At 42.0% G+C, this 17,219-nt stretch overlaps 1 pseudogene; it reads right to left on the reverse strand.

Annotated features, from left to right (window-relative positions):
* Nucleotides 1-2,982: 2,982 nt before the first annotated feature.
* Nucleotides 2,983-12,208, reverse strand: LOC100715796 (60 kDa heat shock protein, mitochondrial-like; annotated as a pseudogene).
* Between the last annotated feature and the right edge of the window lie 5,011 nt (nucleotides 12,209-17,219).

Consider the following 17,219-nt stretch of genomic DNA (forward strand, 5'->3'; position numbering starts at 1 on the left):
CCCACAGGGGTGAGAAAGGAGTAAAATGCTGGAGAGGATGAAAGCAGAGATGAGGAGGAGAAGAAGACAGAGACGAGGTACCGGAAGGAGAGGTACCCTCCAGCCCATGAGAACCAGGTTCCATCTGGGCTGGTGATTGTCCTGCAGGGCAAAGTGAAGAACCATTTCCAATCTCCTGTAAAAACTGTGCAAGTGTTTGATGAGGAATAGGATTCCCTTTCTGGGAGCAGACTGTGCCTCCTGACCTCGCACAGAAAGAGACTTCGGGGTACCACAGAGGAAGCACAGATGCTTGCACTGCCTGGAATTCACCCTGACGTGACAGACAACAAAGACTCTGTCAGCAGATTCACGATTAGACCCCTGGCCCCGCTCCAAGGCTGCATTTTTCCATAGTTGCAGTTGGAGTATTTTACAGTCAGTGTTTTAGTTTTTGAGTTATGAGAATTACTTGCTTTTCTCATATACCTTTCCTGTTTTTTCTCTCTTCCTGATAAAATAATAACAGCTTCATGCAAACATCATTTTACTGCTTGTCAGCCTTAGATTATCTGTTCTAGGCTAACCAAGGAAAAGGGGACCCTTTCCCCAGAGCAAGAGTGAAATAAATGCCTTTTCCTTTAAATTAAGATTTAAGTTAATTTAATTAAATCAATTTAAGATTCCTTTAAATTAGCTACATGTGTACACAGTTCGAACGTAGAATTGCGGGATCTTCTGGTCCTCTCCTACAGCAAAGCACATTTCATTTATAATTTTTGATTCAGTCCTGGTGATTTGACGGCACACAAAGAATAAAAATAGGATTTAAAAAGAACAACAATTCCTAAATTGTAGCCTTGCCAGAGTTCAAGTGTAACTTACAACTTAATAACAGCCTTATGAGTCAAAGGATAAAACTATCATTAAGTCAGTTGAAATTTGTTTATACCCCTTTATAGTTTTGTTTAGATCTTTCTGTTGTGTCTCTTCATTACAGCTTCTAATGCTGAGATTGAGCAGTAGTTGAAATCACCCAGTTCTCAAATACCCAGAAGGTGGCAGTGTTGCCCGGTGTTTGCTGTGGTTTCAGACGCTGGTTGAAGATTCAGAGCCCAGCAGGAATGGTCAGTCTCTGGCCAAAGGACATGTGGCCCGTTGTCGTGTTACACGGATGCAGTCCGCTGTCCACCACTGATAACTAAAAGTGTTAACTACTTACTACGCTATTTATTCCTCAACAACCTTTGGTTTGCTTTGATTATTGGGAAAGTCTTAATTCCTTAATCTGAAAATTAAAAATGCTTATCTACTGAACTCTACTTGCATTTTAGTCCTGAAGGATGTAACATCACACCCCAAAATATGCCACTCGGGGGCCTATTGAGTACTGGTGGGAGGGAAGCAATTGAAAGACAGCAGATGCGAGAAAACCGCTGGAATCTTCCTTCCGTACCATGGAGGCCGAAGGTGGAATTCCCTGCCCAGCACCAAGAGATCATCATCATCATCCTCAAGGACAGGAAGTCAAGGTCGAAGGGAATCTGTGCAAATAGTTCTTCCCTAGGCTCTTATCTTTCCAGTCACTTCTTCACCCACATAATTGCTCTTCTCCAAGCCACTTGTCTTGTGATTGTTCCACAGTTTATGACTTTTTGTTCCATTCACTGTATAAATGTCCAACTCTAACTGACTTTGGGTCTTTGTTTCTTTATAAATGCTCTAGGCTACATCAAACCTGTACTAAACACATGTGTATGCTGCCTTTTCTTTTTAACTTTAAACAGATTTTGTTACACAGAGATCGTCACATACTGGATCTTCCCTATTTTGTATACTACTGTTTTTCCTCAGCACGGAAGGGCTGCTTCTGAACTTCTCTGTGGCAGCAAGCGCTAGAATCCTAACAGAATAGTGGTAGAAATGCGTCTGGGATTTAAGTTGAAGGCACTCCGCTGGTCTGTGGCTCTGGCACCCAGTTTCAGGAATGTACAAATGTTTTTGGATTCAAAAAACACAAAATAAATTATCCGTTGGTGAGTACAGTGCAGCAGCAAACCATTCTATGTGTTGGAACTGAAATCAGCAATGGTGAGCATGTGCTTCCTTACCTCAGCCAGCTTACCTACGTTTCCTTCACCTGAGCTCCCTGCAGTTGCTGGGGAGGACCCTGTGTGTGCTCCCTGTCACAGTTCATGAGCCAGGGCCAAGTGCTATTCTAGGCTGGGACATGCCACTGCCCAGCCTGCCACCCATCCCACCCATGGCACCCATGGCAGGGTCCTCCTCCTCCTTAGGGATTTCTGTGACCACAACTTCTGCCATTGGTAACAGAGAAGCCTCCCCTGCAGCATCCAGCAGAGCGGCTCTCATGACCTTCATTGGATCAGTGACTGTTTTCTACCATATTTACAAAGTCTCTGAGGACAGCATCCTAGACAACTGTGGACCAGCTCTGTGGGATTTTCTCAGCTGTCAAAAACCCTTCCACACCCACATCCTTCACAGTGGTCATTGCAGGGATGATCAGGGGGTTTTTAAAAAAATTTCTCTACCAATTTTTTGATCTTTGTTAGCAGAAGTTAAGGCATTCAGGGTGGGAATGCCCCAAAGCAGGGCATCCCCCTCCCCCAGCACCATGCCTTCTTCCACAGCTGCCCTGGTCGCACTGAGGGCATCTGCGACCCTGCCTTGCTTTTCATTCACCTGGACATCACTTGTCCCACCAACTTCAGCACAGCCACTGTATCTGCCTAAATTTTATTTATTTATTTATTTTGTCTTTTTCCTTTTTATCGGTACCGGGGATGGAACTCACGACTGCCTGCTTGCAAGGCAGGCGCTTATGCCCGCTGAGCTAAATCCCCAGCCCCCAGCCACTGTATCTGGAAGCTTCGCCAGCCTTTCCTTCAGTTTCCACAGCCACGTCTCTCAGCTGCTTCTTCCTGCTGTCACCAAACCTGGAGCTTTGACTGCAACAACCTGAAGACAACCTCAGCCTGTTTAAACCAGGGTGAGGTTTAAACTGTGAGCAACATCCTTGGCAATTACGACCAAGGGCTTCCCATGAGCACTCTGATTTCAAGGGTGGGTGCAGTGGCCTGGATGCTAGAGATCTTCTCACTCAGTAGACCATAGGCATCTTGGAATTCACACTTCTGTATTAATAAAATATGGAGAACTATATCCTCAATTATGCCTTCAATAATTTCCAGTTCAGGGTTTTTTCATCCCTTACTGTGATGACCTCCTTCTGGCCAACCTCCTTCATGGCGTCAGATAGGATGTTGTCAATTTCTTTGTCTCTGTTTGGAGACATGGTAGCAACCTGAGCAGTCTCTTCAGGGGCTATCACAGGTGTGCACTGTTTCTTAAGTTCAGCCATCAGAGCATCAACAGCCAGCACCACCCTCTCCCATTTCCATGGGGTTTGCACCTTTTCTGATCTCAAAGCCTCCGCTAGCAATGGAGCACGCCAGGACTGTTGCAGTGATGGTGCCATCCCCCGCCTTTTTGTCTGTGTTTTTGGCAACATCTTGAACAAGTTTAGTCCCAGTATTTTTGTATTTGCCCTTTAAATCAATTGGCTTTGCGATGGCCGCACCACCTTTAGTCACTGTGGGACTCCCCAGCTCTGTTCAGTGATCACTGCTCTTCCCTTTGGTCCCACTGTAATGGTGAAGGCATTCGCCAGGAGGTCTACACCCTGAAGCAAGAGGGTGCAGAGTCTGCACCGCACGTCACTCCAGTGAGCTGCGGGGCCAGCGCCCAGGACAGTGGCCTTGCCTGGTGGAGGACCATGGGGAGCAGAAGGTTTCCGCAGGCGGCACAGTACAGGCACTGAGTGAGACCTTCCAGTGTACGCTTTTCCCCCAGATGATCTCTGTCAGGTCAACTTGGTTCTCTGGCCTGAATGAAAAGCTCTAAGAGAATCACCATGAAGTTTTGCTTCCCCTGTGGTAGCAGTCAGGATGGGCAGGACTAGGAGAAGACAGGAAGCAAGGATAAGAATTAGGAGATTCCCACAAGAGCTTAGTTAGGACTCTGGAAATTATTGAGAAAATTAAAAAAAAGTAGTTCACCGTAAGGTAACCAATGGATTGGAATGCAAGAAGGCTAGAGGGCAATAACAACTAGGCAGGGGATCACTGCCAGACCTCGCCTGTTTATTTCCCCCTTCCTCTCTCCTGGGGTAAACGTAGGAAAGAGTGTGGCTGCCCACAGCCCTGACCGAACATTCTCCACCACTGATTCTTTTCATGAGTCCTAGGGAAAGAGTGTGATTAGCCCAGCTGGGACCAATTATCTGTGATCAGTGGAATAGAACCAATGATTGAAAGTAGACGTGGCCTCTGCATAGCAGCAGGGACTGCCCAGGGTGGGCTGGGGCCACACAGGCCTAAGGATGTCTCTGGTACACACTGGGGTGTATGGTGCCACCGTGATACAGAGGGGGGACAAGGAGAGGACACAGGCAGGAGATGTATAAAAGAAATGTTTTATAGGGCATAGATAAGATGAGATAAGAGGTGAAAGAAAGCGTCAAAACCCTCTAAGAATCACAGATCAAATCAAGGAAAGGGAGCAGTAGCCACGCGGGAGAAGATGGAAAGTCCACGAGAGAGGCTCGGTGATGTCCACTAGAAAATACATCCTAAAAATTTAAATTCAGTTTGTTATATTCTCAGATTAATAGCTTGGTACATTGGCTCAAGGTTTTGGAAACTTGTGGTTTAGAAGAGCAAAGGCACTGACCCAAAATAACTTAAACCCTCTGTTCCAGCAGAAAGGCCGCACCTCTTCACCACGCTCGCTGGGACTGCCGGTTCCTCGGGTTCCTCTCCGTCTCCTGGTGTTAAAGGGCCTCACAGCTCAGTCCCAAGGCTTTTCATTCCATGCACGTGTCCACATCTTGTTCAGACAGTCCTTGTTTAACAATCAAATTATGTTCCTGTGATTAGGCTGTTAAAAATAGTGGATGCTAAACGAGGAGCTGTGTATTGTACATACATAACAATATTCAGAACAAAGAAATGGGCAAAGAAAACTCCCAGTTGGTGACTTTGTTTTGGTTTCCGTAATTCTTACATGCAGTACTAGGTGGATAGCAGAACATAAAATTACAGTACTGTAATATATAGTACAACCAGCAAAACTTACGGTATTATACAAACAAGATAATCTGTTCCAAAAAAGAGACATTGAGGCACTATAAACAAGGCATACAGTACTGTACAAAAAAAAAAAAAAAAAAAAAAAAACGAGCTCTAAGTCCACACAGAGTGCCTCAGTCATAAACCCGAAAGACATTAAGTAAGTCACCAAATAACGGACAGCTGAACAGTAATTTTGGTGGCCCAGAGTTTCCTCTAAGCACTGTACATCCTCCACGGTAGTTAGCAGGTTGTTAGACAGTATTTCCTGGACTCTTCACTTCCACCCTTCTCACATTTGCTCTTCCTACCATCTTCTCACCTTGGCTCATGGCATCTCCCTTACTTTCAGTCCCCTGGGCCCCTCCCTTTCTCCTGTCTTCTGAGCCATGGGAAAAGCCATTGTCCTGGGAAAATACCCCAAGGCCCTCATTCCCTGGTCGGATCCCTGGCACCTCTCACCTAGAGAATTGTGACAACTATCCTGTCTTCCATTCTGTCTCCTACGCCAGCCCTGGCATTCTTTTCCTTACACCCACAGTCTACGCTCCTCACAACAGGCAGGGTCAACCTTGGACGTGAGAGTCACATTATGACAGCCTTCTCACAGGTCTGCAGGGCTGGCCACTTCTCACACGCTGTATGCCAAGTCCTTCCCACAGATCGTGATACCTTAGATGACCAGAACTTTGACCTCATCTCTTTCACTGAGCGCCCTTTCCTCTGGCCGTACTGACTCCTGGGTCTTTCTAGAGCCCACCACACATTTGGAGACATCCCAAGCTACCTGCCACCTCAGCCTCACGTTTGACCCCCGTGGCTGTCACGTGTCTGCTTGAAGGTCACCTTGTCCAGAAGACTGACTTGGACTCCTCTTCCACACTGTTCTTCTGCTATTCCTTCTTGCTCACCCTGTTTTTTCAAAAGCACTTCTTTGCCTGTTAATTTATATCAAATTTACTGTCAGTTATTAATGTTTGTTTTTATTTTCCAGAATGTAAACATCATGATGAAAAGTGTTTTTGTCTGTTTTCTTCAGTGTTGTATCCGTGCCTTCTTGGAGTGCCTCAGTTAGACAAGGTGTTCATTAAATATATTTGGACAACCAGACTTTATTTCCAAGGCCAATTGATTCACTTAATTTTTAATTTTACTGCTGAGCATTTAATGCTACAGATCTTTATTTCCATAATACCTCCTCTTCTCCTCTTTCCTGGTGGCAGATTCTGTTTCTGCTTGCCCAGTCTTCTCTATTTTCTTTTAGAGGTATTTATTTCTCTCAATTCAGTTACGTTACTATGCCATCACTGCTTTTATACATTCCCTGAATTATTCATCTTTCCTGTCACTGGAACAAAACAACTAACATCTGCAGCATAAAGGCAGAGAGAGGTTTATTTGGCTCCCAGTGTAGAGGCTGCAGTCCACGGTCAGCTGGGTCCAAGGCAGAAACCTCATGGCAGAGGGATGTGGCACAGAAAATCTGCTCAGTTCATGGTGAGCAGAAAACAGCGCAGGAGATCATCAGCAAGAGATACACCTTATAGTGTCCTGCACCGGGTGAGTCACACCCTCCAACTGGGTTCCATCCCCTGCAGATCACGGTGCTCCCAAAATCCAGCCGTCTCCCTGGACTTCTCTTAATCCAGTCACTGTAGCTACTAAGAGGGACTGACACAGTCTGATTCACACAACTGTGCCACACCTGCTCTTTATGTCTCTTCAGGCTTGCTCTCTATTGTCCCATACGACACCTTTTCTTGGATCTCCTACAGGTATTTAAACCTCAAAAGCCCATATGACTGCATATATGTAACTTAAATATTATATATGATTGCATATTTATGTATATATACATCTGACTGTAAGCATATATATTTAATATATATTATCTAATTATATATATATGTATATTCTTTTTCCTTCCTTTTCTCCTTTCCTCCATCACAGTTGACTTTTCCTTCTGAGCAGTTTCTTTCCCTTTCACAGTGTCTACTGTATATTTTGGATTTTATTCACTTTTTCAGTTTCTTACACTAAGGAGTCAATATGATGTTTACACATGTGAGTGTGATTTATTTTATTTATGAGTATGGTCTTTAGTTGCATCAATTTACCAATAAAGCCTGGAGTTTATCTTTTAATGTCTGAATAGTACTCTATTGTATAAAAATACTGCATTTTTTATCCATTCCTCAGTTGAAGGGCATTTAGATTGTGTCCAAGATTTAGATATTACAAATCACCAACAGAAATGTGCTGATATAAACATGGGTGTGCTTTTAATGCTGTGGGATGATGTTTTTAATTCTTCTGGGAAAATACTCAAAGGGGAATAACTGGGTTGAATGGGACCTCTAATCCTAGTTTTTCTAGGAATCTTCACACTGATTTCCACAGTGGTTGTACCAGTCTACACTCCCACCAACAGTGGAGAAGGGTTCCTTTCCCCGCTACAGCCCTGCCAGCATTTGCTATTTGTTGATTTCTCGGTGAGGGGGAATTTCAGTTTTGTTTAATTTGCATTTCTTGAACGACCAGTGACACTGAACATTTCTTCATGTATTTATTTGTCATTTGTGTTTCTTCATCTGAGAACCGTGTGTTCATCTCAGATGCTGATTTTTGTACTGGGTTTTTTAATTTGGGGAGCCTGATTTAGTTTTCAGTTCTTTGTATGCTCTAGGTAGAAGTCCTTTGTCTGAGGGACAGTTGGCTAAGATTTTTTTTTTGAGACAGGATCTTACTATGCAGTTTGGGCTGGTCTCATGCTCACTTTGGAGCCCACGCTGGTCTCAAACTTGCAGTGAATCTCCTGCCTCACCCTCCCAAGCAGGCATGCACCACCACACCTAGTTTGGCTAAGATTTTTTTTCTCACTCTGTGGATTTTCTTTTATTCTGTTGGTGATTTCTTTTGATGTGCAAAATCTCTGAAGTACTTCCCATGCAGTTTGGTCTTGGCTCATGAACTCTGCCCACCCGGTCTTCAAGACTTCTACTCTTGCCATCATTCCTAGTTGCTAAAGCTGGAAATGTGGAGATTTTTCTCAATTTTTGTTATGCTCTATCACATCTAATTGACTGCATAGCCACGTTAGCTGTACATTCTTAGCACACACCAGGCTGTCACCGTGGCGACGGTCAAGCCATGGGATACCGGCACGTTTCGCGCACCATCCCCACGCTGCTACCAGGGAGGCCTCCCGACAAGCCAGGTCCACAGCTGATGTCCCCCTATTTTGCATCTCAGAATTGCTCACCTGGCCAGTGAAGCTCCTTCCTTCTGGTTCCTTTCTTTTTCATATTTGTCCTTAGATATTCTTACCGATGAATACTTATTTTATCTATTGTTGCTCTAATTGTCACACATTCTACAACTGTGTGTCCCCAGGTCGTGCTCTGTGCTTGAAACCCCGTCCCTCCTTCCGCTTTTTCATAGGTGTTGGCTGTACTGCAGCATTTCCCTTTGCTTCCCCACTCAGCAAACACACCCATCTTTTAAAATTCATCTTAATCATCTTTTTCTATAAAACATTAGTTAAGGAAATAATTCAACAGGAAGCGATAGCAATTGTAAATATATGTATATATGGTGAGCACTGGTGCACCCCACTTTATAAACCTAGCACTACTAGACACAGAAAACCAAATAAACCCCATCATGATCATAGTGGGGATATCCCACTTCCTGGATAAACAGATCAACTCAAACATTAATGAAGAAATATCAGAGAGGAACACAACTTTAAACAAATGAACTTAGTAGATATCTAGAGTGTTCTACCCTACCATAACAGAATATTCATTATTCTCAGCAGTAAAAAGAACTTTCTCCCAAATAGACCACAGGCTAACCCATAGAATTTGTTTAAATAAGCACAAAATAATCAAAATTATCCCATAGGTATTATCAGATCATGGTGCACTGAAACTAGAAATCAATGGCAAAGGAAACTACAGATATTTTACCAACACCTGGATATCAAATGAAATAGCACAAAGAATCAACAATAAGATCATATCAAATTAAGCTTCTGAAGAGCAAAGGAAACAACATACAGAGTGAAAAGACAACCAAACAGTGGAAAACGTTTGCTTGCTACTTTTCAGACAGAGGGCTAATAACTAAAAAATACAAAGAACTAAAAAAAAACCATAAAAGATGGAATACAAAATAAGCAACAGAAATGAATACTTTTCAGAATAAAAATGGCCAATATATGAAGAAATGCTCTACATCTCTGGCCATTAGAGAAATGCAAACCAAACCAACACAGAGAGTCCATTTCACTCCAGCAAGAATTTTTATCATGAAGAAATCAAGCAATAACAAAGGCTGCAAAGGCTATGTTTTAAGTTACTGTTGGGAGTTTAAACTGGTGGAACCACTATGGAAAACACTGACTTTTCCTCAAAATTCTGACTACAGATTCCACTCCACTCAGCTATTCCCCTTCTGGTTATTATACCAAAAAACTTAGAGATTATACCACAGTGGTACATGTACACATGCCCATGTTTATAGCACAATTCATAAGAGCTGAATCATGGGAGCAGGTATATATATAGATGAATGGGTAAATAAAATGTGATCTATCTACAACATGGACTATTACTTAGACATGAAGGAAGATAAATCTGAATCATTTGTTGGAAAGTGGATACAAATCAACGCCATAAAACTAAGCTAAATACATCAGACACAAATTTAAATGTCACATACCTTTTTTTGTAAGACAAACTCAAAGTATAGATAATTTAAAAAGCAAAATAAAGGGTATACAATAGAAAGGGAGGCAGAACTTTTGCAAATGGAAAGAGGATCAAGGCACTGAGGGAGGGGAATGGAGGACAGAAAGGAAATAAAAATAATTAAGATACATTAAGTTTGTCTACCAACTTCCTACAATAAATTACACATTATGCTGCAAACATATACTGAAAATATAAAAAGAATTCTTTTGTTGAAACCTGGATCTTCCTTGTAAGCCATCAGTGTCCTTAGTAATAGTTGTTCAGCCTGAGTCTTGGTTGAGATTCTTAGCTTTCATGGAAGCCATCCAGCTTGTTCTGAGGCATTTAAACAATGATCAAAATAAATGGTATGTTTTTAGTAACAAAAAAACTGTACTCACTAAATTACTATATTATAAGAATAGAGAATTTTTTTTATTGGTACTGGGGATTGAACTCACAACCGCATGCTTGCAAGGCAGGTGCTTATGCTGCTGAGCTAAATCCCCAGCCCAGAACAGAGACTTCTTAACAGTGGATATATGTTGCCTGCACTTTTTTTAGGTGTTCCAATTTTACCATTCCTATAAATAAGACTACATATATCCTTTGAATTCTGGCTATATCATTTAGCATTCAAAGAATAATTATACTGAAAGTATTTAGGGATATTGTAGGAAACAGCTAGATGATAGAAGTCGCCATCATACTGAAGGTAGGGAATGTTCAGGACAAAATCTCTCATAGCTCCCCTGATGTTGATTGGTAGAGAAGTTTTTCTCAGTTTTCATTATATGAAATTCTGTGTCTCCCAAGAAACAGATTTATTTTAAAGTCATACCTGTATGATTCTATACACAACAATGTTTGTATCTTTCTTCACTTGCAAAGAGCTTTAAACACATACCTGTGGCCTGAATTTAATGGATACACAATAATTTATGACTTGGAATTTTTATGTCCTAAACTGTTCCCTGGACTTTATTTTGTTTTCCTGCCCTTATTTCTCCTTTGCTCAGATTTACTCATCTATTTAGTTTCTCCCCATTTGTATGTTTTTATAAGCTGCTCAAATCCTTTTATAGTAGCAAGACAGAGCTAACCAAATTAAATAAAAGTGCAATTATCTAGTTAGATGTTCATGATTCTTTTTAGAGAAAAAAATAACTTCTAGCTAGCTCAAGGTTCATGCTGGGGTAGAATATTAGAGCTTTGTATCTAGGTGACCTCACAAGCCTCATGCAGTCGGAAGTGGGGTATTTTTGGAGGTGGCTGGATCTAGAGCATGTGATGCCGGGATTGATTCATGGTGCAATGCTAGGATCAAGGGCACTGGGATTAATGGTGTGAGTACAGCCTGCCTGGATAGACAGGTCTGAGATCACCCCTTTCCTGTTTTGCTACCTTTTGCCTATCATCTCTTCTGCCATGCCACTCTACATTGGAGCCAGATAGCTATGGACTAAAACCTCTGCAAACTGTGAGTTAATTAAACCTTTCCTCCCTTAACTTTGGGTGTTGGGCATTTTGTCTCAACTATGCGAAAAGTAGCTAAGATAAGTAGGAAGACAGAGCTAACCCAAATTTTTAAAATGCACGGTTATCTCTTTGAATGTTCATGATTCTTTTTAGAGGAAAAAATTCTCTGTCTAGCTTAAGGTGAGTATTGATTTTTTTTTGAGTAATGGTTCTTTCAGGAGCCAATAATTGCAAAACTCATAAAGTAGAAAATTGTTTATTTGGTATATCAAGGACTCAATCTCTTCTCAATTAATGATCATTCCCAATGATAGTTTATCACCAAAGGAATGATCACCTAATAAAACGTGTAAAGAACAGCCATGATGCCCACAAGCTCTCACAAGTCAGGTTATACTGGCCAGATGCCAGGACACCATGAGCATTTTGGTGTGATTCCACTGCTCTCTTATGAGGACAGTGTGGCCCATAGCACCGCACAGCCCTTTGCCTCTCAGAGAAATTCACCACCACCATGAGAAGCACTGTAGCAACTTGTTCTTTTTTATGATTTTTGAAAATCACAACAAAAATTCTAGTTTGGATGCTTCTGTTATTCAGATTTCTGGATAAAGATCCCCTGCTGGGCTTCACCAACCAATAAATAGCATGATACCTACAGTGGGCAGGGGTTTCATATGTTTTGCAAATTTGAGTTGAATTCCTGGGGTGATGTTTGTAAGTTGCCCATGGTGGGTTGCTTTATTGGTACTTCTCTGAGGTACATTCCAGGTGTAGCTGGTTTTGGGGTCTTGAGTCTGTTGGAGGATCTAACCTCTTCAGTTTGTTGGACTTGAGAAGCTGTTGCTTATTTGGCCTCATCCCGGGTTTTTTTTGGCACTGTGCCACAGTATTTTCTGTGACCCTTTAGTTAAGATCAGTCATGAATTATCAGGGCCAACAGCTGTTTAGAATAAATTATGTCAATGTTGGCTATAGTGGTAAAAATAGCATCAAACATAGCCTACCAAACAACAAACTGAGCTAACCCTTAATTTGTAGCTTTTAACCATATTAACTAGATTTGTGATTGTATAACAAAATGTAAAACAAACCAGATAGTTGTATGCAATATATGTCTGTAATGCATTTTAACTCCTCATGGTTAAAACTGAAAATGGATTAAAGAGAAAATAGAGAAGTGGAAGAAGAGAAAGAGATTAGAAGTAAGGTTGGAGGACAAAGCGGGATCACAGCAACCTGGGGAAGCATGCAGAAGACTGAAGGAAAAGAAGGATGGAAGACAGAAAAAGAAAGAACAGAACAGAATCACACCCACAAAGAGGTTAGGAATTACTCTCACATTCATTTAAAAAATGAAGGAGAAAGAGGAAAAACCTAAATAAAATAAAACAAAGCAAATAAACAATGAAAAAGAAAAACAAGTAGTCCACGTCCAGGATTCTCTCTGGGCTCACTAGTGGACAGTCTGTGGAGACAGGGTCCCGAGTTGTGCCACTCTATCCCAGCAAGCCAGCCGCTGCTTTACAGTGGAGTAGTGGATAGTCTCAGCAGAACTGACCTGAGACAGACTTATGGGGTCGCTGCAGTCCAAGAATTTCCACAGGTCTGACCCAGCTGGGAGCTGTAAGAGGAAGCTGGCAGCAGTTCTGGGCTAGAAAGTCTGTGCCAGCAAGATGAAGGATCTGTGCAAGTAGCTGAGAGCTCTGCACTGGAGCCAGGAAGTGATGCTCAAAGTAGGGACAAAGCTCCCCTAAAAAGTACCACAGCCATCCTCAGTGACAATGACGTCCCAAGCTCCTCTGACAATGAGAACAGCCAGGTTTATATCAGGAAGCCAGCATGACAAGCTTTTCCAGGAAGACTGAACATCATACTATCTTCCTATCTGGAGCCAGGAAGCAAGGAGCAGAGCTCCCCCAAAGGGAGCCTCAGCCATTCTCAGTGATAACAAGGTCCCAAGCTCCTCTAATGATGAGAACAGCCAAGTTCATATCAGGAAAGAAGCTCAACAAGCTGCTCCAGGAGAAACAGCAGCAACAGGAGAGCCAACAACATTACTTCTTCCTATTCAGTGTCCTTTTTATACTGTTGGCAGCAATCCTCAGGTGGGCCATCTGCACCCAGCACCACACTGATTCAGTTCAGCTGGCTGTTAGAAGTTGCCCAACAGCCATCAGTCCACCACACCTGCCATTTAAAGGAGGAGAGTTTATTTGGCTTGTAGTTTCAGGACTTCACTTTATGGTTGGCTGGCTCGAAGACTGGAACATCATGGAGAAAGGGCTTGGAGGAAAGCTGCTCAACTCATGGCAGCCAGGAAGCAGAACAGGGGAACAGCATCAGAGAGAAAGGAGCCAAGGACCGGGTATAGCACCCAAGATCGTGCCTCCATGATCCACTCAGACACACTCAGAAGTGTGATTTACTAATAACCTGGAAACCTGTCACTCCAATCACATTGACAGTGTAGCTTAGCTCACATAAGGATTTTCCTTTGAAACACCACAGAGGCACTTTGATTCTTTCTTTAAACCTTGATTTGAAAGTGTAAGGCTTTAACTTCATCTGTTTTTTAAAAACTCTCCAAGGCAGTAATAAATAATGCTCTCACCATAACCGATTTGTTTTCACAAAGTAATAACAATAAATGCCCAAACATTTGATTTCCCAAATCTTGCTATGTGCACTCATTCTGTTATGGTTTGTGCCTAGGTTTCCCCCCAAAACCTCATTTAGTCATCAGTGGGGATTTTTCAGAGGTGGCTGAATCTGATGCTGGGATTGACGGTGTGTATTTACTAAATCATTCCACTGATCTAATGGGCACAGCCCTAACCCTGGTAGCCTAGGTACAGTATAACAGAGGCAGGGAATTGCTAGTGAGTCCCTTTTCTTCTTGTTTTTTTTTTTTACAGGACCCATGAACTGTTCTTCTCAGCAATCCCTCTCTGCTAAGCCACTCTGCTTTGGAGCCAGTTGTTCACAGACTGAAACCTCCACAAACTGTTCGCTAAGTAAAACTTTCCTCCTATATAACTGAACAGAATTTAATAAAGGGACTTTTTACTGAGACAGATATATATATATATGCATAGTTAAGAAAAAAACAGGTGATGGTGAGACACTAGATTTCTGTAATGACCAGAACTTGAAGAGTCAAGGGGAGGGGAAAGTGTTACCAAGCTTAGCAAGAGGCTGAGCTCTGGAAGACAGGCTGCTTGATAGATAGCAGCCCAAACAAAGGCAGGAAAGGGAGGAAGATAAGTACCCCAAATTCTCTCCTCTCTCACCATTTGATGTCCTGATTGACGGCTAAAATCAGATGAGCAAGGATGATATACATAGGCAGTTGACATCTTTCATTTCCAAGTAAAAGAAAATCAAGAAGATTAACACCTGAGATATTTCACTTTACTCTGGCAGAGAATTAATTTGTTTTATTTATTTATTTATTTATTTGGCTGTTTCATTTTTATAGGTACCAGGGATCGAACTCACGACTCCCTGCTTCCAAGGCAGGTGCTTATGCCGCTGAGCTAAATCCCCAGCCCCAGAGAATTCATTTATTACTAGCTCAGCTTCATTCTGCTAAGGTTTGCTTCCCAGCTTTTTTACAGCAGGCCCGTAATAACCCTTCTACCTTTATATATTTTGTCTAGTTTCATAGATGGTAATAGTGGAAAAATAATTCTAATAATTATTCCCTCCATTATGGGCAGAGCTTCATTTTAAAAACTCATTTCATTGTTTGCTCAGTAAAGGACTGGTTATCCTCCAAAACACTGTAAAGCCTGGTAACTGAGCAATGTCCTCCAATTGCAAAAGTGTATTTTTACTGAGTAGTTCTCGTGCCAGACAGGAGTATTTCTACTCCTCGGGAATGACTTTTCTGGGGTCTCTCCTCCAGGTTGCTGGTACTCTCCATCTCCTAGAACTGTGTGTTCTCTAATAATTTCATTGATGCCATGTTTCTAAGACAGTTGCTCTTGAAGAGGCTTCTCTGAGCTCTACATAGGCATGCACGGGTTCTGAGTCAAAGACTCCAGAGGATGCCTGTACAGACTTCTGGGGTTCCCTTTCTGCTATGTTCCCTTATTCTTGTAACCTGAAATATAAAATCCAGTTCCTGCAGGAATGCCAAATGTCTATCTCTATTTCCTGAATCTGGCAGGACTGCTCCTGTCCCACAGGGCTCCTTGGCCACAATTACTTTCAGGTAATAACCTGGAGTAAATATGGCACTTACCTACGTGTGGTATCTCTCAGGGATCATCGCGCCGAACTGTGTGTGGACCAACGCCTGAAAAGAAGTACTTTATATGTTTTGTCTCATTTCATGGTTGGTAATAGTGGAAAAATAATTCACTAGCCCTTTCATTATGGCCAGGGCCAGAAGTCTTCATTTTCAAAACTTCTTTTACTGCCTCCTGAGTAGATGACTGGCTATCCTCCAAAGCACTGTAAGGCTTGATGACTGAACAATGTCTTCCAATCCAAAGAGTGTATTTTTGTTGAGCAGTTTCTTGTGCCAGGCTGGATGCTGAATGCTTTGCATACATTTTCTGATTTAATCTTGCAATAAATCAGTGAAGTACGGTTCTTATTAGCTGTGTTTTAGGGACGAGGAAAACGAAATTTAAAGAATAACAAAACCTTGCCAAGAACTCATATCTGATGAATGATAGAGGAAAAAAAATTGAACCAGATTAGCAACACTAGGGTCAAACTCTTTAAAAAACATTCTAGCTTGATTATTCTTTTCCAAACAAATCACTTTCATCTGTTTTTTCATACTTTACTTACGTACTTTCCATATTGGAAAACTCAGCCATGTGCACAGACTGCTTTTGCACAGCCTCATGGATATAATTGTTCCCAAATAGCTTTATTATTCTTCCTTGCACCCAAGGATGGGGAAGCTGCATTTGATTTTTTTTTTTAAGGAGGAAGTACATTGATTTCCTGGACTAAGAAGGAAGGAAATCATTGTACTTTATTATTAGTCAAATAATAAAACAAAAACACAGGTATGTGTTTTTAAGTGAACACCTTATTTTTTAGAATAGTGCTTGATTCACAGAAAAACAGTGAAAACTACACAGAGTTTCTATAGAACCCTTTCCCCCAACATACAACCTCTCCTCCTCTCAAATTTGCAGCAATAGAGGGGCACATTTGTCATGGTCATTGAACCAACATTGATATCTCATGATCACCCAAAGTCCATAGCTCGAGTTAGGGTTCACTTTTCAGGCTGTAGGTCCATAGCTCGAGTTAGGGTTCACTTTCCAGGCTGTAGGTCCTAGGGCTTTAACAAGTGGACATTGACGTGCATCTGCTTTTATAGTATCACAACACTTTAAACTTAAAAACATCCCTGAACCAAATAGCTCAGTGCCTGTTTTCTTTGCACCTTATAGGAGCTAAATTTTGAACAAAGCAGTAAAGGTGACAGCAGCCAGGAAAAATTTAAAAGTTCTCTTTTTCCTACTTCTCTTCTGCACCTCCCATCTCCTTGTCCTTTCAGTGGATTTAGGACTTGGAAGACAAAAGGCTTGAAGGCTGAGCCAAAACCTTCCTCAAGGTAAGACAGAAGCCAACATTTCACTGTTTTGAATAGGCAAAGAGAAAGGGGAAATCATAGGAAAACATAAACTAATAATTAAAAAAATCATGCAGCAGTAAATTTGCTTCCCAAGAGCAACTGGGACCATGATGGGCCATGGATTAGGGCTCTGGAGCATTTGCACCACCGCCTCGACACCTCTGCACCCCAGTGAACATCTTCCTCCCGGCTCCCTTGTCAGAACTCACTGTGGGAAGAACATGTCCTCTGCAATTCAACTTTGAAAGGTGCATTTACAGCCTC

The sequence above is a fragment of the Cavia porcellus genome, unplaced genomic scaffold (genome assembly GCF_034190915.1).
Source record: "Cavia porcellus strain 051 isolate PalLab524CR breed Dunkin Hartley unplaced genomic scaffold, mCavPor4.1 scaffold_5, whole genome shotgun sequence".
NCBI classification, from domain to species: domain Eukaryota; kingdom Metazoa; phylum Chordata; class Mammalia; order Rodentia; family Caviidae; genus Cavia; species Cavia porcellus.